This window comes from Lithobates pipiens, unplaced genomic scaffold (assembly GCF_037356315.1).
Source record: "Lithobates pipiens isolate NorthernLeopardFrog02 unplaced genomic scaffold, aLitPip1_a1.2 Scaffold_8, whole genome shotgun sequence".
Taxonomy (NCBI): domain Eukaryota; kingdom Metazoa; phylum Chordata; class Amphibia; order Anura; family Ranidae; genus Lithobates; species Lithobates pipiens.
This window is the reverse complement of record NW_027507903.1, coordinates 418,760,690-418,787,434: the sequence shown is the minus strand read 5'-3', so window position 1 is coordinate 418,787,434 and position 26,745 is coordinate 418,760,690. Positions and strand designations below refer to the sequence as shown.

The window sequence follows — 26,745 nt, the reverse complement described above, 5'->3', positions numbered from 1 at the left end:
ACAGGTTTAAAAAACTAAAAAAGATTCTCCCTGTAAAGAAAATGGACAGTGCTGACCAATTAGAATATATCTGGTCCATACAAACAGCACTGTATGGATGGGAGAAAAAACAGTGGAGATTTCAAATCCCCGGACCATTGGAGTGTCTTCACAGCTCAGAATTGTGGGAAGTATGTACAGCAGGGACAGTAGGGGGTGGGAAGGGGGTCTGTTGTTAGTTCACCATTACAGCTTTTCTGTAAATTAGAACTTAGGCCCCATACACACTATCAGTTTTTCTGCTGAGTTTTTCCTTCAGATTTACCAAAACCACATAATATGAGGTCAACCCTTAGGAGTTTCAATGTGTATGCAATCAGGCAGGCCCTTCTACTTCATGGTTTTGGTAAACCTGAAGGAAAAAATCAGTAGATAATCTGATAGTGTGTATGGGGCTTTACTCTTTGTCCTACTGACTGCGCTGCCAGTCTTCACTCTCTTGCAGAGCTAAGCTTGCTAAAGAACCTTCAGAATCCAAGATCTAAAAAGAGAGGAGGAACAAACCACGGGACTTTTAAGGTGCCAAAAAATTGATTGATTACAATTGATAAAATTCAATACATTTTATTATAACAATAAAAAGTGATAATAAATTCCTTGTTATATCACTTGTTCAATTCATAAACCGATACAGACACTACTGCTCTACATTTTTCTCTCCAAAAGAGCTTCTTCAGGAGCGTCAAGAGTGCTGCATGAATTAAATGCTATAAATGACAAAAAAACATAGGAATAATTACATAACGTTTTGAACAGAAACTTTACATCTACCACAATATTGGTATACATAAGTACACTTTTTTTTTTATTTGTATATATTATCACCAAAGAAAAACAACTTTAAATAGTATGTAAGTTGAGATAAAGATGGGCCTACCATGTATAATTGGACCTAGATTAGCCAAAAAAACAGAAGAATCCTGATTGATTTCAGTAGATGCCCAACCAATGGGATATTGTGTGAACATAGGGGGAGACAGATTTAACACCTATATCATATAGGAAAAATATATATACAAAATTTTCCATATTTAATATAATTAACTATCAAAATATATTAGTAATATTTACCTCAATTTAGTTTATGCGATAGGATCAATTAATTTATTTGATCCCTTTCCCCTTCAAAGACAAGAGTAACCTATTAACGGTGATGGAGGGATAGAAAGGATGAAAAATTGCTGAATATCCCTGATGAGAAAAAAAGGACACAGCAGGATATCCCTCCACTAAGGAGTCTAAATGGTCCTCCTCCACGTTCAAGGTCAGTTGAATAGAATCTGAAAGATAAATGAAGCATATAAGCTTCATCAATCATTGGACATGTATCAATATAAGAAATAATGTAAATGGTCTTGAATCGACCAGTGAGTTCTCTATACATGATAAAGTCTCCAAAGGAGTGGCAATAAGTGCTTACCTGTCCGTGAAATCAAATGGACATGATACAGAGGGAGAGGAGAGATGCAAACCCTCTCTTGGAGCACCTCTGACTGAGAATGGAGGCTGTTCACCACATTCATATCTCCCCCCTGTTCCCGCAGCATCTGACGTCACTGCCAGAACGCGTGCGTTAAATCAGATGCTAATGCACAGGCGCAGGATCCAAATAGCGGAAGTAGTGTGGCGCTGGATGCGTCGTTGCCAAACGCCATTTTGAAATCTCTCTGCCCTCAACCCAACATGATCGGGTGAGTAATCACCACAAAATGTCTGTGGTGGGGCATCCTGCATTAAAGGATGGGGATGATAAAGGCGAAGCCTCTATTGGATGGACATAAACCCGATCCATTAGGGTGCATCAGGCTTATACCAATATGGCTCAAGTCGACCGCAGTGACTGATCAAACACCAGTGAAGACAAGTGCCAGGGCGTCCGTGTGATCACTATTCCTCATCGAAATTAGGGAATGATTATTAGGTGTAAACATCAACTTAGATATATGAAATAATCAAATATTTAATTGTATTTATAATATTTATTAGCTATAACTGCTAAATCAAAGATGGCCCAGATATCATTGGGAATCCATCTATAAATATCAAAGCTTCCAAAAATCCTTTCTCTGTTCTGTGGTTCCATGATTTTGTAGCTGGTTTAATTCCTTAAGGGTGTGAAAATAAGAAGTGGTGGTGAAGGGGCGGGTAAGTATTATTTATTTTCTTTGCATGTACTTTTTTCTTTATTAAATAGAGACAGAGACATTTTGAGAAAAAAACTTTTGGTAGACTGCAGATAGCTTTACTTACTGAAGCGTGCCAAAAACATTTTAATACATAAGGCTGGATTCACACCTATGCAGATTTAGCGCTTTTTGCAGATTTGCACTACAGAATGTGTTCCATATGTTAAATGGACTTAGTGCAAGTCTGCAAAATGTAAAAAGCACAAAAAATGCAGAGATGTGAATCCAGCCTAAGCCACCACTTCTATTAAGATCTGTATTAATAAAACCTGGGCTGGAAAAAAATAGTGATTTGGGATGAGCTGAACAACCCCCCCTTCTATGGGACACAAACGTGAAAAATCAAGTGTGTTTTGGGACCAGGATCAATGCAAAAAAAGTCATTTTTTCCATTTTAATAATGCTTAAAGTGAAACAATAGGAGGGGGGACACGCTCGCTTTTTACCTGTGTTGTAATACAATTGATACTTTTTTACTGATTCTCTCTCTCATTATGTGCCCACAAAGTCTGTTATTTTTTTGACTTGATCAATCCTTGAATAGTTATTTTGGGTGATTCATTCAATTAATATTCAGAAGTATCAATTGTATTACAACAGATTATAGTTAAAAATCTGAGAAAACCTGCTGTGCCCGCTAGTGCGTTTGATTTGCGTGAGTGCAATGTAAACACGTGTGCATGCGCAAGCGGCTGCTGTGCTCGTTCACATGCATTTGTTCAAAATCTTAGTAAATGTTAAGCAACATACATGCAATTGCATGGGTTGAACGGGCGCACCTCTAAATTTGACACATTTTATTTTACGCTGGTTCACCTTTATATATTTTTTTAAGGAGATTTGTACACAGGTCATGTTAGCATGTTACGTTGCCAACATGGGACATGCACCTTGTTAAAATTATGAAAATTACTCTAGCTCCTCCTAAAAGGGCATTTAACCTTCCCCCTCTAATGCATATGATTTCCTTTGGCTAGCTTTTGTGTTTAAAGGGGAACTCCACACTCTATTCTCCAATGCTCTTGTCTCCCCCCTCTAACCCCTTGCATTTCCATGGGCTAACTTTTGCTTTTAAAGGGGAACTCCACACTCTATTCTCAAAAATCTGTGAGCTGCCTTTACCAATCCAAACCACATCCTTTTTCAGAGCATACAACAGGGCCAGCTAGGAAGGGGCAAAAAGAGCAATCACCCAACCCCCTCTTGAACCATACAAGGCCATATGCACTCAACATAGCTGGCTGTCTTTGAGGCATGCTAGGCTCAGCCCAATCCCCACCACAAAGCACCTTTTACCCAGTAGTTTATAGCGGCTTTCCACATTCCATAAAGCCCCTGGTCTGCAGCCCCCCCAAACCTCAGCCTAGGGTTGGGTGGAAGAGACCCTTGTCCCCCTGAATATGGGAACACGGTGGTTGACTTTTGGGGTGCCTGAGCACCTCCTGCCCCCAAGCATCCACCCCCTTTCATGGGCTACCTTGCTGTGTGTTTGGCTAGGGGTTTGTTAGTGTGTGGGAGGGGCACAATATTTTTTTTAATTTGGGGTGGTATTTTTCATGTGGGAGTTCTCATTTTAAGCCTTAACAGACCCAAATGGCCTTGTATGTATTGGGTGGCAGGATATTTTTTTTGTTTTGGGTTAAAATCTTGCAGCTGCAATGTAGATCGGCGTAAGAATACAGTTAAAAAATATATAGATAGTGTCCAACGTAAATTGCCAACCACCCGTGATAAGAGTGAAAAACACTGAAATCCAATTGAGATTTTTAAATCGTGTGAGCTGTGTTATATCCACCATCAGCTATATAGAGATTGGATCCTTACCAGAAAAGCATGACCCCATTAATAGAGGATCACAACAGGTGTAAACACGATATGCAGGCTCTCACACCGTCAGACCATCCCTCTGATCTTGTGACTTCCACAACATGTAATTAGCTTAGTCCTTCACAACTCCTCCCCTCCCTTGCAGTGCTCTCCAATCAGTACAATAGCTCATAAAAAATAGGAAGGCTCCAGATAGTGTAAAACCTCTATTTTAATTGTGTAAATATAAAATATAAAATGCACTTACAAACATCTGATTACATCAGGACTTAAGTAGTGTGCACTGGCCGGATGCACACAAACAAACCCGTGCTTCCTGGAGTACCAATATCAAACACGAGGTGACGTCAGCTCCGCCCTATGCATTTTGTAATACCTTACGTCATCCAGGGGCACGGGCGGCGCACCACGTCACCTCCTTTATACATGTCCTATCAAACCAAGCCTCCCTCTGGGTCTGCGGCCATCACGAAAGTGTAATCCAAAAACCTAAAACATTGTGAGGTCGCCAACCAAGCCTCGTTCTGGGTCGGCGGCCATCACGGAAGTCCTTAAACATTGCGAGATCGTCAACACATGATAATCCGGACAACTAAAAATTGGGCCTCAAACTATGCATTCATGTCTATTAAAACCTGCCGTAACCCATGTAGACTAGATGATAATTAAAGAATCGAACTAAAAAGCATCACTCTATGGTACACACAGACCAACACGATCTCACTTAGTCTAATGGTACCGGAAGTGAGCCTGAATAACATACCGGGGACAAAAATAAAATAAAATAAAATGAAAATAAATATAAAAATCTTGCCATTATGGAATGCAACAAATGCGTGTCCATATTTTGGATACATGCTACAGATGCACCACTTTTCAGGCAGAGTATGCCCTCCAAGCTTCTAGCTTTTAAGCAATTTTGCATTTTTAAAGGCACTTCTCCTTGTTTTGTTTTTAGTGTTGTCCAAATTGGTCACATTGATATATGTCCCTTAGGGTGGGACCTGCCCCCCTCCCCACCCATTTTAAGGCCAATAACTAGAATATAAGTCAGCCAAGTGGGAACTAGCAAAATTTACAAGTCAGTTCCCATAGACTGCAATGGTATTTGTTGTATCACTTTTGCCCATGTTAGGCTTTTTGTTTGCCCCCCCCCCCCCCCCCTGGACAGGGGCGTGTTTGTCCCATCTGTAACTTTGTAGCATGCTGGATGATGTGCTTCATTTTGCACAGGGGTTGGCTTGTGTGTGTGTGTGTGTGTGTGTGTGTGTGTGTGTGTGTGTGTGTGTGTGTGTGTGTGTGTGTGTGTGTTGAAAAATCATCCTCAAGCTGTTGTGACTACTAAATGTTTAAATCTTTAAGGGACTGTCCATTTGTGGGCGCAGTACTTTTAACTTGTTAATTTCCTCTGCAAAATGGTCAGACCTCAAAACCATATTCTGTTAGTGTCTCAAATTAACATACATGTGGTTTTTGCTTTCCCTGCTCTTTTCCAAGTCCTGTTTTGTTCACCATTAAAATTTGTAGCATTTTTTTGTGTTTTGTTTATAATTTGTTTTGCAGATGCATGCTCAATCCAAGTAATGCATTATATACTCTCCTCCCTAAACAATTTTAATGCAACAGATTTCCTAGCTGCAGCTTATCTAGGCTGATTGGCATGGCAAAACAAAAAAAGGTGTGATTTGCCTAAGGCTGCATTCACACTTGAGTGTTTCAAAGTTGGGCATTTTTACAGCGATTTTGCAGTGTTTTGCCACGTTTTGCCGCAATTTTGTTCATGTCACCAATATAAAAGGCAGAAAAACGCCTGAAATCTGCCCCAAAGAAGTTCATGTTCTTTTTTGAGCTTAGGGCATTTTCAAATGTTTTGTTTCCGGTTACAAAATGCTCAGATGGGAACAGGTGCCATTGAAATGAATGGGATTTTGATGGTTGGGGTGTTTTTCATGCATTTTTTCAGGCATTTTATGAGCTGAAAATGCTTAAAAAAATGTTTGAATGTAGCCTAAAAGCTACATTCTTGGTGCCTTCATGGTAGCATATGCATGGATTGTGTGTATGCTGCCATGGATAAGCACCAGGAAAGGAAAATTACAGAGAGGTAACTATTCAATTTTCCATTTTAGCGCAGTGGTTCTCAGCCTCGGTCCTCAAGTATCCCTGACAGGACATGTTTTGGGAATTTATCTTAACTAAAATAGCTGTCCAAAATACCAAGCCATCGACTGTGATTTAAAGCACCTGTGCAAGATGAAGGAAAACCTGCAAACATGGCCTGTTGGGGGTATTTGAGGACAGGGTTGAGAACCACTGATTTACAGCACTGAATTAAAATCTAGCTCAAGACAATCATATTCTAATTGTGGGCACTTGAGGGAAACCAAGTGAGTGTTAGAACCTCTGCTCTTTTTTAGGTTGGGCTTTGTGTCCCTTTTCTGAAAATTGGTTTGACTTCCTGTCATATAGCCAAACAGGAAGTGAGGATAGAACCCTACCGATGTCCTTCTTTGGGACACACAGGTCATCTAACTCCCATTAGGCAAATTGCACTCAGCACTTTGTTGTGTACACCCCAAATTATTAGGTATTTTGGGGTTTATTAAAGGAAAATCCACTCTGCAATACAAGTGTACTCGCTGTGAATCAGAGGGGAAGCACTGGTGATTTTATCAGCCAATCATGTAGAAGCAAAGATGCTGTTTTTTAATTTCCATTGCATGTCCCCCTCGGATCTCCAGCAAGTGCACTTGTAGTGCAAAGTGAATTTGCCTTTAGTAAATAACCCCAAAGTCCAAATACCTAATATTTTGGGGTGTACACAGCAAAATGCTAGAGTGCCATTTACCCAATGGGGAAACTATTTAGATTGACCTGTGTGTCCCCAAGAAAGTCCTTGGTAGGGTTTTACCCTCAATTCCCACTTGGCTATGTGACAGGAAGTGAATAAATTTGAAGGAGAAACTGGCACAATTTGGGAGGTGTCTTTACCCTATCAGGGGTGCAGACATACCCAAAAACTGGCAAGATCTCTACTCCCTCTGCACTCTATCCCCAAGCAAAAAGAAAGGATTTCATTTAGCTTAACTTTGCAAAGACACAATCCTAAGTTCAACTGTGATGCATGTCAATGACCCATTTAGACCTTGTTTAATAGGAAACATCAGTTGCCTTTCACTATACACATTTGTTAGTTCAGGTCTGGAAATCTGCATCTACTTTACTATTAATGCCATAAAAATTGGGTTTCTGCAGCTAGATGCACCAAATGCATCTAGAATGTAGATGTGCGACTGCTGTGTATCTGAGATGCACAGCTGCTGTGTGCATGGAGGCATGTACCCGTCACACATATCTGGTACTCAGAAGCAGTGGCCAGCACACAGGAATGACATCAGACCTCTCCAGGAAGTTGCTTGTACCACTGCTAATTTCTTCCCACCACCATGCCCACTCACTGTTCTCTGAGGAAGAGATTATCCTTATTTGCAATTAAGGTAATTTTATATTTATTTTTACATGGGGTGGTGTTTGTGTGGGTCATATGTGTGTATGCCTAAATGATTTGGCCTCCTCAAAACACAAACCTACTTCCTGTGTACAGATTCACTTCCAGGCCAATGTATATTGCTTTGTTTGTGTGTGTGTGTGTGTGTGTGTGTGTGTGTATATAGATAGATATAGTTATAGTTCTTGTGTCCACCAGCATAGAGAAGTTGGGTAGATGCCACACTCCCACTCCGGCATAATAATGGTCTAGCACAGGGGTCTTCAAACTACGGCCCTCCAGTTGTTAAGGAACTACAATTCCCATCGTGACTAGTCATACCTGTGACTATCAGAGTTTTACAATGTCTCGTGGGATGTGTAGTTCCGCAACAGCTGGAGAGCCATAGTTTGAAGATTCCCAATCACTCTAGCATGTCTTTAAAAAAGGTGTTTTTTCATGTGCCTTGTATAATGCCCAAGAAATATTGTTTGGAAAATACAAGTGGGTCATGGCACATCTACATTCCAAATTTGGCATTTAAGATAGTCTTGCACTATGCACTCAGATTGGCCAATCACTGTACAACTCAATATTTAGGCAAAATAGGTAAGAGGAAGACGCACTTGAACAATTTATTCAAATTATAGGAGATCAAACAGGCTCTTGCACTAAATCTAATTTAATGAAGATCTAACTGATTGCAGTGTATGGTCACCTTTTAAAGAACAAGATCTGAAAATATTAATTTATTGGGTTTAGAAACTTCTCTCTGTTCTTTGTAATGTATTGAAAAATGTGGGTAAAAAATAAAAAACACATTTCAAAGATATATTAGAAGTGATAGGAATGAGATTAGCATGAAAGGGATTAATTAACTGAGAACACTAGGGATGAGCTTCGAGTTCGAGTCGAACTCATGTTCGACTCGAACATTGCCTGTTCGCCTGTTCAGCGAACAGTGAACAATTTGGGCTGTTCGCAGCAAATTCGAAAAGCCGGAACACCCTATACAAGTCTATGGGAGAAATATAAAGTGCTCATTTTAAAGGGTAATATGCAGGTTACTGTCCTAAAAAGTGTTTGGGGACCCGGGTCCTGCCCCAGGGGACATGGATCAATGCAAAAAAAAGTTTTAAAAACTGCCGTTTTTTCAGAAGCAGTGATTTTAATAATGATTAAAGTGAAACAATAAAAGTGTAATATTCCTTTAAATTTCGTAGCTGGGGGGTAGCTATAGTATGCCTGTGAAGGGGCGCATGTTTCTGGTGCTTAGAACTGTCCCTGCACAAAGTGTCATTTGTGCAGGAAAAAAAGTCTTTTAAAATCACTTGCGGCTATTGTCAGGTCCCGTAATACAGAGAACACTCAATGAGTGTTCTCTGCATTAGCCGACAATTCATTCATTCATTGATAAAAAAAAAAAAAAAAAGCGTGGGGGTTCCCCTAAATTCAATTACCAGGCCCTTCAGGTCTGACATGGATATTAAGGGGAACCCCGTGTCAAATAAAAAAAAAAATTGACGTGGGGGTCCCCCTAAAAATCCATATCAAACCCTTTATCCGAGCACGCAACCTGGCAGTCCGCAGGAAAAGAGGGGGGGGGGACGAGAGAGCGGCCCCCCCTCCCTCCTGAACCATACCAGGCCACATACCCTCAACATTGGGAGGATGCTTTGGGGGTCTGTGACCCCTCAAAGCACCTTGTCCCCATGTTGATGAGGACAAGGGCCTCATCCTCACAACCCTGGCCGTTGGTTGTGAGGGTCTGCGGGCGGGGGGCTTATCAGAATCTGGAAGCCCCCTTTAACAAGGGGACCCCCAGATCCCGGCCCCCCCCTGTTTGAAATGGTAAGGGGGTACAAAAGTACCCCTACCATTTCACAAAGAAAGTGTCAAAATGGTTAAATAAGACAAACACACTTTTGAAAAATTCCTTTATTAAAAATAAAAAAAATAAAAAAAAGATTCCAGCGGTGCTAATCCACTCTTGCTATCCAGCGACGGGTCTCCGGGGTCCAGCGATGGATGATCATATCCAGCGACGGGGGATCTCTCAGTCCAGCGCTGTCCATACATCCTTCTTCTGTCTCCACTCCGGAGACACTGCAGAGAGCCCAGCGCTGACGTTTCTTATATTAGGAGGGCGGGGCCACCCGTCGCCTGACCCCGCCCCTCTGACGCTGGAGAGGGAAGCCAGGGGTTCCTCAGTGATGTGTGGGTGACCCCGCCCCCTCTGATGTAATGGAAACCTGCGTTACATCAGAGGGGGCGGGGTCACCCACACGTCACTGGGGAACCCCTGGTTTCCCTCTCCAGCATCAGAGGGGCGGGGTCAGGCGGGGGGTGGCCCCGCCCTCCTAATATAAGAAACGTCAGCGCTGGGCTCTCTGCAGTGTCTCCGGAGTGGAGACAGAAGAAGGATGTATGGACAGCGCTGGACTGAGAGATCCCCCGTCGCTGGATATGATCATCCATCGCTGGACCCCGGAGAACCGTCGCTGGATAGCAAGAGTGGATTAGCACCGCTGGAATCTTTTTTTTATTTTTTTTATTTTTAATAAAGGAATTTTTCAAAAGTGTGTTTGTCTTATTTAACCATTTTGACACTTTCTTTGTGAAATGGTAGGGGTACTTTTGTACCCCCTTACCATTTCAAACAGGGGGGGCTGGGATCTGGGGGTCCCCTTGTTAAAGGGGGCTTCCAGATTCTGATAAGCCCCCCCGCCCGCAGACCCTCACAACCAACGGCCAGGGTTGTGAGGATGAGGCCCTTGTCCTCATCAACATGGGGACAAGGTGCTTTGAGGGGTCACAGACCCCCAAAGCATCCTCCCAATGTTGAGGGTATGTGGCCTGGTACGGTTCAGGAGGGAGGGGGGGCGCTCTCTCGTCCCCCCCCTCTTTTCCTGCGGCCTGCCAGGTTGCGTGCTCGGATAAAGGGTCTGATATGGATTTTTAGGGGGACCCCCACGTCAATTTTTTTTAAATTTGATGCGGGGTTCCCCTTAATATCCATATCAGACCTGAAGGGTCTGGTTATGGATATTTAGGGGGACCCCACGTCAATTTTTTTTTATTTGACACGGGGTTCCCCTTAATATCCATGTCAGACCTGAAGGGCCTGGTAATTGAATTTAGGGGAACCCCCACGCTTTTTTTTTTTTTTTTTTATCAATGAATGAATGAATTGTCGGCTAATGCAGAGAACACTCATTGAGTGTTCTCTGTATTACGGGACCCGACAATAGCCGCAAGTGATTTTAAAAGACTTTTTTTCCTGCACAAATGACACTTTGTGCAGGGACAGTTCTAAGCAGCAGAAACATGCGCCCCTTCACAGGCATACTATAGATACCCCCCAGCTACGAAATTTAAAGGAATATTACACTTTTATTGTTTCACTTTAATCATTATTAAAATCACTGCTCCTGAAAAAACGGCCGTTTTTAAAACTTTTTTTTGCATTGATCCATGTCCCCTGGGGCAGGACCCAGGTCCCCAAACACTTTTTAGGACAGTAACCTGCATATTACCCTTTAAAATGAGCACTTTAGATTGTGAACGTTCGAGTCCCATAGACTTTAAGAGGGTTCTAAAGTTCACACGAAGTTTAGGTCTGTTCGCAGGTTCTGGTGCGAACCGAACAGGGGGGTGTTCGGCTCATCCCTAGAGAACACCTACTAATTGCCTAATAAGACACATCCAATGAGATGAAATGAACCAATTGTATTGAGTGTGTGCTATTATCAATGAGAAAACTGCAGTTAACCTAGCGACGGTTGCAGTTTACATATGCAGGTATTTATTATCGTTATTTGCGCTTCAACACATTCAATTAAAGACTTGACCGGCGCAATTAATGTATGAACTGGTGCAGTGCCTTCTTCTTAGTAAATCACCCCCACAGTCTTTGATTTCAGAAATATGTTTACAGTTAGAATTTGACTGGAGTTTGATGTAAAATTCAATTCGAATTTCAATTTAAATTTTGAAAATTCGGACGGATTTCGTTTTGTTAGTCAAAGTATTTGGTACATTTTATTTATACTGTAATTCGAATATTCAAATATCTTCGAATCTCCAAAAAACAAAAAATGTGTCCGAATATTTATTCAGAATAAAACAAACTGCACATGTCTACTTGTACAGCAGGGGAAACAGCATACAGCTTTGCCTGCTGGATGTAAATGATAATACAAAAAATTCCAGTACAATATTTCACAATTATTTGATTAAAAAAGGGGGAAATTGTTTTACAATAATAATAATATTACAACAATAAATAAGGAAATAAAATATAAGCAAAACCCCAATACATAATACATTTAAATGAGCTTGTAAGTATAGTGACACAGTTAAACGCACATACACAGTTATTATGGGTTACTGCAGACCATTGCTATTTACAACAGACTTTAGAGCCAATCATTAGGAAAAGCTTCATAAAGGCAGAAATTCTTCTTTATCCAGAAAACCTACAATACCTTTAAAACCTTAAAATATTTTTTCAGCTCTGTAGAACATATTCAGTTCATTAATTAGGATGGGGAAGAGTTAACTTCAGAGGATTCTGCATAAATTCTGCAGTGAATAGAAGACAAAGTGGACTTTTTTTTTTTTTTCCTTTTACTTAGATGTCTTTTTTGTTGAAATCAATCCAATGCAAATGACAAGACAGATGAAAGTAAATGCGCAGTTAATGAAGCGGAAACAAGCAAAAATCAAAAAATCAAAACTTACACAGTCTTATATCTCTGTGCCTGACGAACATATGTTTAGTGTTTCTTCTGTTCGCTCATAATCACTTGAAAAAAAATGTGGTGTTATCATGTGGTTGTTCATCACTGTACTTTCCACTTTCTTTGAAGATCACCTGTATTTAATGTTTGAAATGAATAATACTACATATTTAGGAGGTAGTTGTAAGAGAAGTACTAAAAAAATATTCTCAAAATATTAGCTTCTAAAAATGTGCTGCTACCATCCATATGCTTTAAGAAGGTATGTTTAAAGTAACCCTGTCACTATACAAAATGTTACAACCCTTTTACTGCCTTTACTGTCTTTATATTTATTTTACATGTTAAAATTAAAATACATTTTCTATATAAAAATACAGTTAAAACATCACATGTTTCTGAAAGTAATGGTCGATAAAAAAAAAAAAAGATAGTAGTTGCAAAATTGTATGTTGCACAGCGTTAGTGCAACTGTTTAGGAAATCTATGTTTCCAGTAGCAGAAATACAATCAAATCAGTTTTAGTGCACACAAACACAATTGAATTTCTAAAACATCTGCTAAAATTGTATACTTTCCAAAACAGAGACAAGCTATATTACTCAAAAATTGGGTAATGATACTTTAAAAAACTTTAAGCTCATCTGTTTAGATTTAAACTTCACTGATGGCCTTAGAATTATTTCCGTTACTCCCACGCATGTACATAATATGTGTTGCGCAATTGCTATTCATGTACAATACACACAAGTTTGCATTGATAACTACAGGTATTCTTTAGGAAAGCATCAAGACTCACTTTGTCCCATAATGCCTTCTCTGCACTCCCCCCTAGCCAGACAAAAAAGACTATACTCGAACAGCTGATTTCCCAGCTGCAGCAGCCAGAATCTGACAGCTCTAAATTTGAGCCCTACTAGTTTGTTTCAAGGGTAGATTGTTAAATTATTCTACCTCCCTAGCTAGGAGTTTGTTTACAACACTGCCATAGAATAATACTTACAGTGCCAGCAGTAAAAAGATTAAAGCAAGCTTTTTGTGTAAATGAAGACAGGACATACCTTTCCTGCTGTCCACACCACCGAATGCCACTCCAATCCTGAGAAAACTTCTATTGGAGTCTGCACTGTTAACAACAGTTACAGGAGTGTTAATCTCCTGGGTCCCTCTATTTCTTATTGGTCATCCTGCTGACCTTCATGTCACTACTGTATTCCATAATGGGTGGAGATCACAGAGATCTGCTGATGATAGCGTAGCTTAAAAGTGAGCATGGGGGGGGGCATGGCCTGACGAGCGACGGAGATGGCAGCATAATCAGAGCGCTCAGTTGGACCCGTGGTCTTTGCCCATCTTACTGAGCCAGGGACACCTGATAATGAGCAGCCAAAGCCGACAAACACACCATACTCGCTCTCGCAGATATTCGGCGGCAGGCGCCAGCAGGAACATCTCTGAAATCTTTAAAAACCAAGCAGCTGTCCTGAAGGCCTCGACTGGAGGCAAGGTGGTGCCGGCACACGCGGACGCCGATCTCAGTGAGGACTCACAATCTGCAGTGGAGGATGAAGGTAGGGGATACTCCCGCTCTGGACACCCTCTCACATATGAGGACATGTCAGGGTTTGCTGCGGACATATTTTCAGCAGCCATAACTGACTTGAAATCAAGTCTGCTGGTTTTGCAGGACAAGATGGCCACTGCAGAGACTGAGGGGAAGCAGAGGGACAAGGCAATCAATCGTTTAGACTGGGTGGTCGATTCACATTCCCTACACTTTATTGAAATGTACAGGCACCTTGAGGACCTTGATAATAGGGGGATACGCTGTAACATTAGGGTCCGGGGTATCCCGGAGTCCGTTATGGCTGACCAGATCACTCCAGTCCTACAGAGGGCTTTTAACAGCCTCCTAGAGAGACCAGAGGACACTGCCATAGAGTTCGTGCGGGCACACAGAGCTCTGAGAGCTAGAGGCCCTGACACCCTCCCTCCCCAGGACATCATATGCTGCCTACAGAACTTCAGTCTTAAAGAGGAGATCATGTACAGAGCATGCAGGAATGAACAAATAGCGTTTAATGGGGAAACTATTAAGCTTTTTCAGGACCTTTCCCAGATCACGCTGAAAAATCGCAGGGCCCTGCAACCCCTTTTAGACAAACTCAGAGAAAAAGATCTCCGCTACACATGGCATTTCCCATTTGCCCTGCTGGTAACCTTTAATGGGAAGCAACACACGCTCCGTACACTTGTGGATCTCCCTGAGTTCTGCAATGCCCTTCAACTGGATCGGACTAAGCTCCCGGAATGGTACCAAGAGTTCCCCCTACCCCCAAGACCGAGGGGCCCACCTCATTCCCCGATGACGACTCCGGAGAAACACCATGCCAAAAAACAGAAACATCATCGCCATGACGCTCAGATGGCTGGTACTCCCCTCAACCGTGCACATTCCTCTAGGAATGCCCTGAAAGATTGAAGGAATGATTGATCATCATATTATAGTTAATGTTGGTTCTATAGCTCCCTATGTTTGACTCCGGACCATCACTCAGGTACGCTTTTACTGTTCATCTGCCCCCTTAGGGTCTAGCACAAGTGGGGAACAGTACCAGAGTTGCACCATCCCAGAGACAATCTCTCTCCATATCGGTCCTGATGTTTTATGCCAGCACACTGGGGACCCCTGACCCTCCTCTCACCTTTGACTCTCTCTCTCTGCTATCTCTCCCTGGGCCGACCATGGCATATTCTAATCTGGGAAGTGGCCCCACGGTCATCTCGCACAATGTTAAAGGCTTGAACTCTCCAGGAAGCGTACTACCCTCATGAGGGAACTCAAGAGAGGTAAGCCCGGGTTTGTCTTTCTGCAAGAAACCCATTTTAGAACAAATCAAGTTCCAAGGCTCACCGACTCTTACTTCACCGAAGCCCACCACGCCACTAACCACCAGTGTAAATCGAAGGGAATCTCGGTCCTGGTGAGCAAGGATGCTGGGTTCGAGCTCTCCGATAAATTTGTTGATCCAGGAGGAAGATTCATCTTCCTTAGAGGCAAATGTAATGGAATCCCCCTCACTTTAGCTAATGCCTATTTCCCCAATACGGGCATCTGGGGTTCTGTCGGTACCTGATATGGGAATTAGCGGGCTTCGCCACTGGGTGTTTGATATTGGGTGGTGATTTCAACACCCCTCTCCACCCGCTGGTCGACACCTCATCTGGGAAGACTTACATCACATATAGAATTCTGAAAAGCATTAAAACGCTTTTGCACTCCCTGAACTTGATCGACACATGGCGCTTTTCCCATCCCGAGGGTAAGGACTTTACTTTTTACTCAATTCCACACAAACGCCACTCAAGAATTGATTACCTGTTTATAACACAAAAATACCTGACCCTGCTCACAGGAGCCCACATAGGGCTTCAAACCATCTCAGGCCATGCCCCTATCTCCATCACCCTGAACCTCTCCGTTCCCTCACCCAAAACAAACATGTGGAGACTAAACTCCTCCTTGTTAACCGGCCCCTCCTTACTCCCTAAGCTGTCCTCATCATTGAATGACTTCTTCAAATGTAACATCACCCCTGACATGAACCTTCTGATGGTTTGGGAAGCCCACAAATGTTACATTAGGGGAGAACTAATAAAAATGGGCGAGCAGAAAAAAAGAGAGAGGGACCAAACTATTGCCCAACTGACAAGCAAAATTAGATCACTTGAATCCTTACATAAACAATCCCTTACGCCCAGCTCCGCGACGGCCCTTTTGGAAACTAGGAAAACCCTCCAGCAAATTTTCGATACTAGAACCAAACGATCCCTTTTTTCAGGAAAAAGGTATATTATGAACATGGAGATAAAACCGGCAAAATACTAGCTAGAGCCCTAAGAACTCAGACATCCCGACTTAGTATTTTGGGAATCCGGGACAGCACTGGCACTATAGATAGAGCCACCAAGAGGATAGCACAGCATTTCCACGACTATTACAGCTCTTTTATATGACTTACCGAATCAACACAAACCGGCAGATTTCACCTGCTAGATCAACAGCTATAAAAGATTACCTCAAAGAGGGTAACCTCCCCTTGGCAGAGGACGACATATCTCAATTATAAAATCCCTTCACCATTTCAGAAATTAGACTCGCCATTAAGGACTCAAAGCCCAGTAAGAGCCCAGGCCCAGACGGATTCAGTGCCATCTATTACAAAACATTTGTGGACTGGCTTGCTGCGCCTCTAGGAGATGCCTTGAATTCCTTCCCTGCTGGGAAACTATCATCGAACGATTTCCTTTCTGAGTACATAACAGTGATACCCAAGCCCGACAAGGATCCACTGCACTGCACCAGCTATAGGCCGATCTCCTTGTTGAACTTGGATGTCAAACTCATGGCAAAAATCATCGCCAACAGGCTGAAACCCATGCTGCATGATCTAATTGGTCCAGATCAGGCAGAGTTTATGCCCGGTAGGGAAGCCCGGGATAATGTTACGAAATCCTTAGACCTGATACATGAGGCTCACCGGCGAAAGATCGATGGCTTTCTTTTGTCCACGGACGCGTAGAAGGCCTTCGGTCGAGTAGCCTGGGACTATATGCTGGAGACATACAGACATGTGGGGTTGGGTCCACACATGATGGCTTGGATTGAAGCATTATATCAAAATCCCTCCGCCAAACTAAAAATTAATGGAACTCTGTCTAGAAGAGTCAATATTAAAAATGGTACGAGGCAGGGGTGCCCTTTGTCTCCCTTACTCTTCATCTTATCACTCGAACCGTATATAAGAATTATAAAGAAAAAAGACTCCATCAAGGGCTTTCAGTTGCCCAGGAGGGAGTTTAAGGTAGCCGCGTACGCGGATGATCTTTTATTTTTCTTGACCGACCCGCATGTCTCCATCCCCTCCCTCATGCATGAGTTTTCCCGGTATGGATTCATATCCAATCTTAAAATAATTACTCAAAATCGAAAGCCCTAAATATCTCATTGCCTGAGCCTAGATTGAAGACCACCCAAAATAACAGCCCTTTTAGGTGGGAAACATTGGCCATTAAATATCTCGGGGTTTGGATAACTCCCAAGATCTCTTCTATTTTTCATCACAATTTCCCCCCTTTTCTCAAAGCACTGGAGAAGGATCTTCACGATTGGCACCCTAGACACTTTTCCTGGTTTGGTAGAGCGGCTATCTGTAAAATGACCATCTTGCCAAAGGTCCTCTACCTACTCCGCACACTACCTATCAAAATACCCATGAGCTTCTTTAGATCCCTCCAGGTGCTGCAAACTAAATTCATCTGGGCCCATAAAACACCTCGCATTAGATCCAACCTGCTGTCCAGATCCAAAGACCAGGGAGGTATGGGCATACCTGATTACAAAGCCTATTACCATGCTACGCACATTGCTCGCATAATTGACTGGCACTGTCATTCGACTCTCAAAGATTGGGTATCTATAGAAGATTACATTAGTGACGTGCCCTTACAATTCTCACCCTGGATTCCAAAATCTAAACTCCCTCAAGTCGTCAAATTACACCCTTTGATCGGCACCTCGTTGAACATATTTTATTACCTTACTAAACACTCAAATTTTTCTACACCTATAAGCCCTCTCACCCCGTTACAGAACAATCCTGATTTCATACCAGGGGTAGGTAACAACACCCTGCAGTCCGCAGACACAGAGAAACCTTTGTTAGCTATACACTGTTTTGTGAATGGTGAAATGAAAGACTTTAACCAAATTAAAGCAGACAACACCCTACCTGTACTGCCTATGTGGACATACTTCCAGATTCGTAGCTATGTTAGTAACAAGACCTGTAAGGGACACTTCACGAAAAACATTACAGAGTTTGAGTCGGTGTGCTTGGAAGGGGTCCAAATTCAGAATTCCAACAGTATTTCCTATAAGTGGCTACAGGGCCTTCAAATATCAGGTCTGGAAAGGTTCAGTGAGAGATGGTCGCAGGAACTAAACATACAAATCTCAGAGTACCTGTGGCAGAGAGCCTGAATCTTATCACATAAATGCTCTCTCAGTACACGGATGGAGGAAACTGCTTACAAACTTCTGACCCATTGGTATGCCACCCCAGATAAAATTCACAAGTGGTATCCTCAGTCATCAGATTTATGCTGGAGGTGCCATAAAGAAATGGGCACACTGCTGCATATCTGGTGGCAGTGTGACATGATAACACCTTTCTGGACCAGAGTGATTCAGACAATCCAACGAATCACAGAGACTAAGCTCCAGCTTGATGCAGCCTGTTGTTTGCTCCACATTTCAAATTTTTCCCTCAAGAAATACAAAAACTCTTTATCCAGGCATCTAATTAACGTGGCCAACTCTTTAATTCCACTTTTTTGGAAATCCACAAGCACCCCACATTGAAAGATTGGCTGCTTAAGGTGGCCTCCATATGAGAAATGGAGGACACGATAGCTCAGTCACATGAGATGGTTGAGCGTTTCCATGAAATTTGGTCTCCGTGGTTCGTTTTTCGGTATTCCCAGATCACGTTGGTCTGACAGACATAGTCTGAACACAGACAATCATTGCTCATAACTATCACATGTATCGATTCTTTGTTTGTCCCCCTATGACTTCTTCATGGATCACACACATGTATTGTGACATCCAGCCGAAATTGCTACCGTTGGCAAGCACTTACTCGCTGAAGGCTGAGTTCACTATGCAACACCTTAAAATTCTCCTGACAATTTTTTTTCATAAGACATAACAACTCCAGGTCTTCTTCTCTTCTTCTTCCATTCCTGCTTATTTTTTCTACTCTATTTTACCTTTCTTCACCTGCTGTCTGGGAAACTGCATTAGGTCGGTGGCTGATCATGCCATCCTACAGGGGTTCTGGGTCATACCTGTAATCTCTGGGAGTACAATTGTTTGGATGGATCTCCACTCACAGATTTACAGGACATAGTTGCATCTGCTGTGTTTTATAGATATTCATTGATGTATGTGCAACATGTGTTTGTATTTGACACTGTTTCCGTATGTATGTGCAAATACTTTTTTCACAATAAACTTTGATGTTTAAAAGTGAGCATGAGCAAAAAACTCTGTTATTTCTTTCAAAGATAGAATTATACAACTAAACATTTTCCATCATTCCTATCTTACCCCTGTTTGATTACAAAAAATTGGTCTGAGCCAATTGGCAGAATGCTTCAGAGGTTGTGGCCATGTTGCTGACTTCAATCACTGTTTATGGTCCTGCCCGATGGTACAGGGATTTTGGGAAGAAATGGGCTTATTTATCTCCTCTACACCAGGCTTGCCGAATATTTTACGTCCCAAAAACTGCCCATTAGGAATTTTTGGGGACGTTACACTCTCTTTATATGCCAAAAAATATGTATATGTATATGTATATGTATATACTTTTATGCTAAGTAAATACTTATATTGTTCTGGAAAGAGTCGGCCCTACCTATACTGGCCTACTGGCTAAAACTTGTTAATAATTTCCTCCCCCTGCACAAACTCACTTTTAATGGATAAGTCCACCTTTGTTCACTTTTTTATTCTAAATTCCAGCTCCCTTATGTACCAATATAGCATTAATGTACTTCTTTTGCAACAATAAAACCGTTTTTCATTTATTCTACGCTCGCTTACCTCACAGACTTTATGGCTGTTTCAAAACACTGCTTGATTACTTCTGCCTTATGCCCTGTACACACGACCGGACTTTTCAACATCAAAAGTCTGACGGAATGATTCCGGCAGACTATTCGATCGTGTGTGGGCTGCAACGGACTTTTGATTCACAAAAGTCTGACAGACTTTAGAAATGGAACATGCTTCAAATTTTTCCGCCAGAACTCTGCCGGACCCAGAAATCCGCCCGTGTGTGTGCTAGTCTGACGGACTAAAACCGACGCTAGGGCAGCTATTGGCTACTGGCTATGAACTTCCTTATTCTAGTCCAGTCATACGTCATCACGTTCGAATCCGTCGGACTTTGGTGTGATTGTGTGTGGCCAAGTCCGTTCATTCGGAAAGTCCGTCAGAACTCAGTCGAAAGTCTGCCGGACTTAAGTCCTGTCGTGTGTACGCGGCATTACTTGTACCTGCACAGACTTTAGATCATGACACAGGAAGGAGTTGGCCAGCTGATCAGGAGGCGGTCGGATGCTGCTTTTCCAGCATGCATGTCCGACATACACACGGGCAGAATCTCGACCTTTTTTTTATCAGCAAATGTCTCCTGACATTCTGCCTCTGTGTACGTGGATTAACTCCAGGTCATAGATACTCATCCTGAATAATGCCAGAACAAAGACAGCACTGCCCCTCTAGAAAAATTAGCAGACACAAGCCCTCTTAGGGATATGCTTTGATCTCTGTGATGGGCAGTAGATACCTTTAAAGAGTAACTGCAGTCTGCTCACAAAATTTGTAATAAAAAGATATTTGCCATTCTGAAGCTTCCCTCCAACCACTTTGCATAATATTTTATATATACTGTGATTCTGTACAAATATGCTGTAGAAATCTCCCTCCACTAAGGCTGGCTGCAGCCATTTTAACTGTGGGCAGCTGAAGCTTCTGTCTGTTCACTTCCTGGATTTACACAGACACACAAAAGCACACCTCCAGCCCTGCAGCTTTCATTTGCCCTTTTATGACTCATCCCCCCTCCCTTGGCAAACTCTCACAAGAGTGAGAGCGAGAGCTGTACATGATGTCATAAGCCTAGGCTTTTTACCAGACAAGAAACAGGAAGAGGGATGTATAAGGTATTTACTGGCAGAAAAAAAAAGTTTTACTTTCCAAAGGTAAAACAACAAAGGCAGAAGATTTAAAGCAGGGTTCCACCCTAAAGTGGAACTTCTGCTCATCGGAACCCTTCCCCCCTCCAGTGTCACAGTTGGCACCTTTCAGGGGGGAGGGGGTCCAGATACCTGTCTATTTGCACCCACTTATGGGCATAGACTCCCACGGGAGTCTATGCCTCTTCCTGTCCCGGCACGCTGTCTGCTGGGACACACACGGGTCCCAGAGACAGTGAGGACCATTCCTACTGCGCTGCGTGACTCACCCATGCGCAGTGGGGAACCAGAAAGTGAAGCTGCAACGCTGCACTTCCTGATTCCCTCACCTAGAATGGTGACCGCAGCAGCCGAGAGCTGAACGATCGATCGGCCTCGGCTGCCGACAGCGATGGATCCTGGGACAGGTGAGTGTTCATTTATTAAAAGTCAGCAGCTGCAGTATTTGTAGCTGCTGGCTTTTAATATTTTTTTTTTTACAGTGAAATCCCTCTTTAATAGATGAAGTTGAAAAAAATTACTGTAGGTGCGCTTTAAAGTGCACAACTAACACAATATTTAGCATGCATATGATTAACATGAAAAATGATATCTGATGCTAGGTCTTCAATTACCTTTAAAATCTATCACATCACTTTTGGCTAACTCAGGAAGCAGGGCGCAGTGGCCAAGTGGTAAGGCATTGGTCTCGTAAATCAAAGATCATGGGTTCAATCCCCATCTGTACCTAATGCTCTCTCAAATTAATGTAACTCAGGAAGCACTCTAATCCAGTGTCAAAATGTTTTTCTTATACAATGTACATGTATAATACCCTGTACATTTGGTCGAATGTTTGAAAAATGTGCGATCGGATGTTGTTGTCGGGAAATCCGATCATGTGTGGGCTCCGGACTCCGGACTTTTTCCGTTGGAATTTCCGACACACAAAGTTTGAGAGCTGGATCTAAAATTTTCTGACAACAAAATCTGATGTTTTAAATTCTGATTGTGTGTAGTCAAAGTGCCATGCATGCTCAGAATAAATTACGAGATGAAAGCTATTGGCTCCTGTCCCATTTATAGTCCCGACGTACTTCTTTTACGTCACCTCGCTCTGAATGATCAGATTTTCTGACAACCGTGCAAGACAAGTTTGGGCCAAAATCCATAGTTAAAAATCTGACGGATTTTGTCGTTGGAATGTCCGACCGCGTGTACAGGGCATTATACATGTAACAATAAAAACTATTCTGATACAATTAGTGAAAGCTGAATACAGACATTGTCAATTTAATAAAGTTGTGGATACATAATTGGCCCCAATAAGACACATCTATATAGACACATGGAAAGTTTTGTAATGTACTTAAGATGGGATTCTTGGCATCATTACCCTTGGCGTATATATGGGAAAATTGCGCTTGGCGATCTAACTATAATTGATAATATGTGACACAACAGCAGCAAATAAAGAAGACATTTTTCACTGTCAAAATATAATAAAGTCTTTCCTCAATATATTATGAGAGGATATGAAAGCCCTTCACATAATCCAAAGCACATATATTTAAAGTGATGAAAGTGTCCAAACACCAGTTAATACTTAGGTGAAAAAAGAGAGGTCTCTTCCAATCAACAACATGTGTATCACAGGGGATAGACAAGACAAAAATATCTTCTTACCAGATAATAAGACCTTTCAAGGCCTATACACGCATTAGTGAGTATTCACCCCTCAGTTCAGGTATAAGCCAGCTAAACAGTTCAGCCTGTTAAGGGACGCCAGTGATGCATATACCGATCTCATAGGAGCCTCAGACCCGATCGTGCAGTAAACCAGAAGGAAGAGGAAACAAACTCATTGCGAAGCATTCAATTAAAAGCCCAAGAGTTTAATAGCAAATCTACTTACAGCAAAGATAAGTTACAGAGCCATATTGGAAAAACATCAGACAGGCACTCTCCACATGTGCCAAGGCATCACCGCTATTCCTTGCCTAGACTTTATTATATATTATAATTTCACTATTATATATCACTATTTTGACAGCGCAACATTTTTTTATTTATCTAATGATAAATAAAGAGAAAAATTGGCAACAATTTTGTTTTCACAAATATATTCAATACATTGTTGATTTTCCCGTCACTGTAATTGAAATAAACAGCTCTAAGTAGGAGAGCTACTTTTATTTTTGGCTTCTGTACTTTCCAATAGATATCCAAAGTTGTTCAACAACACACTCAAAAGCAGCTAAATCAACACAGTTAATCAATACCATCAGCAGAACATGCTGCTAAGTTCTTATCAGCTCAAGCACACTGTCAAACAGAAGCTTGTTTCTTCCTCCACAGCTCTTTGTACTCAACAAATTTGCTTGAATGTTTGTTTGACCACAGAGGAATAACTAACCCACAGATTAACTTTTTTACTTACCAAAAGCAGCAGTGGCAACAGCATGATTGTTCCTCCATCACAAGCAAATGAAATACAAGAGTTTGATTATTGTAAGAACTCAGAGAAAGAGGAGCATTTTCAAAAAAATAATAAACACAGTTCATCAAAATTACTCAGAATATTATATATAACTTTCACTTACTGCCAGTCCTGCTACAAGGTTTTCTTGCATCTATAAAAGTCATCTCTGGAAACATTTTAGATTGCTACATATGGTTTCTGAAACAGATAAAGCAAAGCAATAAAAATGGGATTTTTATATACAGCTTACCTGTAAAATCCTTTTCTTGAGAGTACATCACGGGACACAGGAGCTTCATTACATAGTGGGTTATATAGGCACCTCTGGTGATTGGACACTGGTTGACCCCAATTAAGGAGAATTCCTCCCCTATATAACCCCTCCCATATGGGAGGCACCTCAGTTTTGTAGCAAAGCAATAAGAAACCACGTAAAACCCAATAGGGGCGGGAGCCCTGTGTCCCGTGATGTACTCTCAAGAAAAGGATTTTACAGGTAAGCTGTATATAAAAATCCCATTTTCTTGATCATACATCACGGGACACAGGAGCTTCATTACATAGTGGGATGTCCCATAGCAATGCTCAGATTGAGGGGAGGGAGACACAGATCATAAATATAGACCGCCAGGGACCGGAGGACCTAAACTGCAGCCTGCAGTACACTGCGCCCGAAGGCGATATCCTCTTGCCCTCTGACATCCACCTGATAGAATCTGGTGAATGTGTGGACTGATGACCAAGTCGCAGCCTTATAGATCTGAGCCAGGGAGGCCTGGTGATGCACTGCCCAAGAAGCACTAACAGCCCTAGTAGAGTGCGCCTTCACCCGAAAAGGAGGAATCTTCCCCTTTAAACCATAGGCCTGAGAAATAACTTGTCTGATCCACCTTGAGAGAGTGGATTTTGACGCCGCCTGGCCCTTTCTAGGGCCTTCCGGCAGAATAAATAAGCAATCAGTTTTCCTTATCTGAGTAGTTGCCTGAAGATAAATACTGATTGGTCTAACCACATCCAAAGTGTGTAAAGATTGTTCCTCTGTGGACTGAGGGTCCGGAAAAAAGGATGGTAGGATTACATCCTGATTCAAATGGAAACCCGAAACCACCTTAGGTAGAAAGGACCTGTTGGGGCGCATGACCACCCGGTCCTTATGGCTAATTAAATACGGCTCCTTACTGGAAAGAGCTGCCAACTCTGATACTCTTCTAGCCGTAGATATGGCTACTAAGAAGACCAGCTTTTTAGTCAGAAGAACTAAAGAAGCCAGATGCAAAGGTTCAAATGGTTGCCCCTGTAAGGCCGAGAGAACCAAATTCAGATCCCATGGGCATACCGGAGGTTTAACTGGCGGTTTTGTCCGCATGGCCCCCTGGATAAAAGCCCGTACTAGGGAATGTGATGCAAGCGGCTTTTGAAAAAATACTGACAGGGCCGAAATCTGCACCTTGATAGTGCTTATGGCCAAATTCATTTCTAGGCCTGACTGGAGAAAGGCCAAGATTCTGTTAATGACATACTTTCTAGGATGCCATTTCCTGAGTTCACACCAGGAAACATATGTCCTCCAGATCTTGTAATAAATACGCCTGGAGGCCGGCTTTCTGGCATTGACCAGAGTAGAAAGGACTGGCCCCGAAAGGCCACGGTCTCTCAGAATGTGGGTCTCAGCAGCCAAACCGTCAAATTCAGACTGCGTAAAGCAGGATGGTAGATTGGACCCTGTGAGAGCAGATCTGGCCGGAGAGGGAGGGTCCATGGCCTGCCTACTGCCAATTTCATGATTTCCGCATACCATGGTCGCCTGGGCCAAGCCGAGGCCACCAAAAGGACCGACTTTGTCTCCCTCTTGACTCTTCCCAGGAACCGCGACAGAAGCGGGCTCGGAGGGAAGGCATAGATCAGATTGTACTGATCCCAGGGAACTGTCAGAGCATCTGACCCCTGAGCAAGTGCATCTCTTGTCCTTGATACAAATTTGTCCAGCTTCCTGTTGAACCTGGATGCAAACAAGTCTACGTCTGGAGTACCCCACTTGTGACATATATTCTGAAACACATCGGGGTGCAGAGCCCATTCTCCTGGGCACAACTGCTGGCAGCTGAGAAAATCCGCCTGCCAATTTTCCACTCCTGGGATGAAGACTGCAGAAAGACACGGAACATGCTTCTCTGCCCAGACAAGTATGCGATTCACCTCTTTTTGGGCCACCAGACTTCTGGTACCGCCCTGGTGATTGATATAAGCCACTGCTGTGGCATTGTCGGACTGAACCCGAACCGGGAAACCTTGCAGTCTGTAAGACCACTCTATGAGAGCCATGTAAACTGCCCGGATCTCCAAGATATTTATGGGCAGTCGTTTCTTGGTCGCAGACCATTTCCCCTGCGAGCATGTTTCCTCCAATACAGCTCCCCAGCCTGTCAGGCTGGCATCTGTTGTGATAATCTTCCATGAAGAGGAAGAAAAGTTTTGCCTTTCAGCAAATTCTTGGTTTGCAACCACCAGACGAGACTCTTGCGTGTCCCTGGGGATAGACGCATAGGAAGATCCAAGGATTGGGGCTTCCTGTTCCAAGCCGCAAGCATGCATCTTTGCAGAGGCCTTGAGTGGAACTGGGCGAATGGGACGGCCTCGAAGGAGGCGACCATTTTCCCTAACAGTCTCATGCACAACCGAATGGGGGAAGATCTTCTGCCCAGAATTAGGCGCACCAGATCCCCAATGGTCAAGGCCTTTAGCCTTGGAAGAAAACACCTTGCCCTGAGCGGTGTCAATGATCCTGCCCAGGTATTCCAACCAGGTGGCAGGCTGTAGGGACGACTTTTTAGGTTTATGATCCAACCTAGGTGTTCCAGGTGTTCTAGCGTTTTGGTGACGCTGTGATTCAGGAACGCTGCTGTTTTCTCCATGAGAAGCAAGTCGTCTAGATAAGCCATGGCGGCTATGCCCTGAGCTCTTAGGTCTGCTAAGAGAGGGTCCAGAATCTTTGTAAAGACTCGAGGGGCTGTAGCAAGCCCGAATGGCAAGGCCACAAATTGAAAATGGCGCTGCTCTACCGCGAACCTTAGAATTTTTTGGTGTGCGGAAAAAATTTGGCACATGGAGATATGCATCTTTGATATCTATTGATGCCATGAATTCTCCCCTTTGCAGGGAGGAGACCACAGTGCG

General features: G+C 42.7%; 1 long non-coding RNA gene and 1 other non-coding gene across 2 annotated transcripts; one reads left to right on the top strand and one right to left on the bottom strand.

Moving 5' to 3' along the window:
• Positions 1-587: 587 nt before the first annotated feature.
• Positions 588-23,049, bottom strand: LOC143963025 (uncharacterized). Its single transcript, XR_013270864.1, has 4 exons — positions 22,776-23,049; positions 12,283-12,415; positions 1,111-1,319; positions 588-746 (listed from the first exon to the last, which is right to left on the bottom strand). It is a non-coding gene; the product is annotated as an uncharacterized LOC143963025 (long non-coding RNA).
• Positions 21,768-21,839, top strand: TRNAT-CGU (transfer RNA threonine (anticodon CGU)). Its single transcript has one exon. It is a non-coding gene; the product is annotated as a tRNA-Thr (tRNA).
• Positions 23,050-26,745: the final 3,696 nt, after the last annotated feature.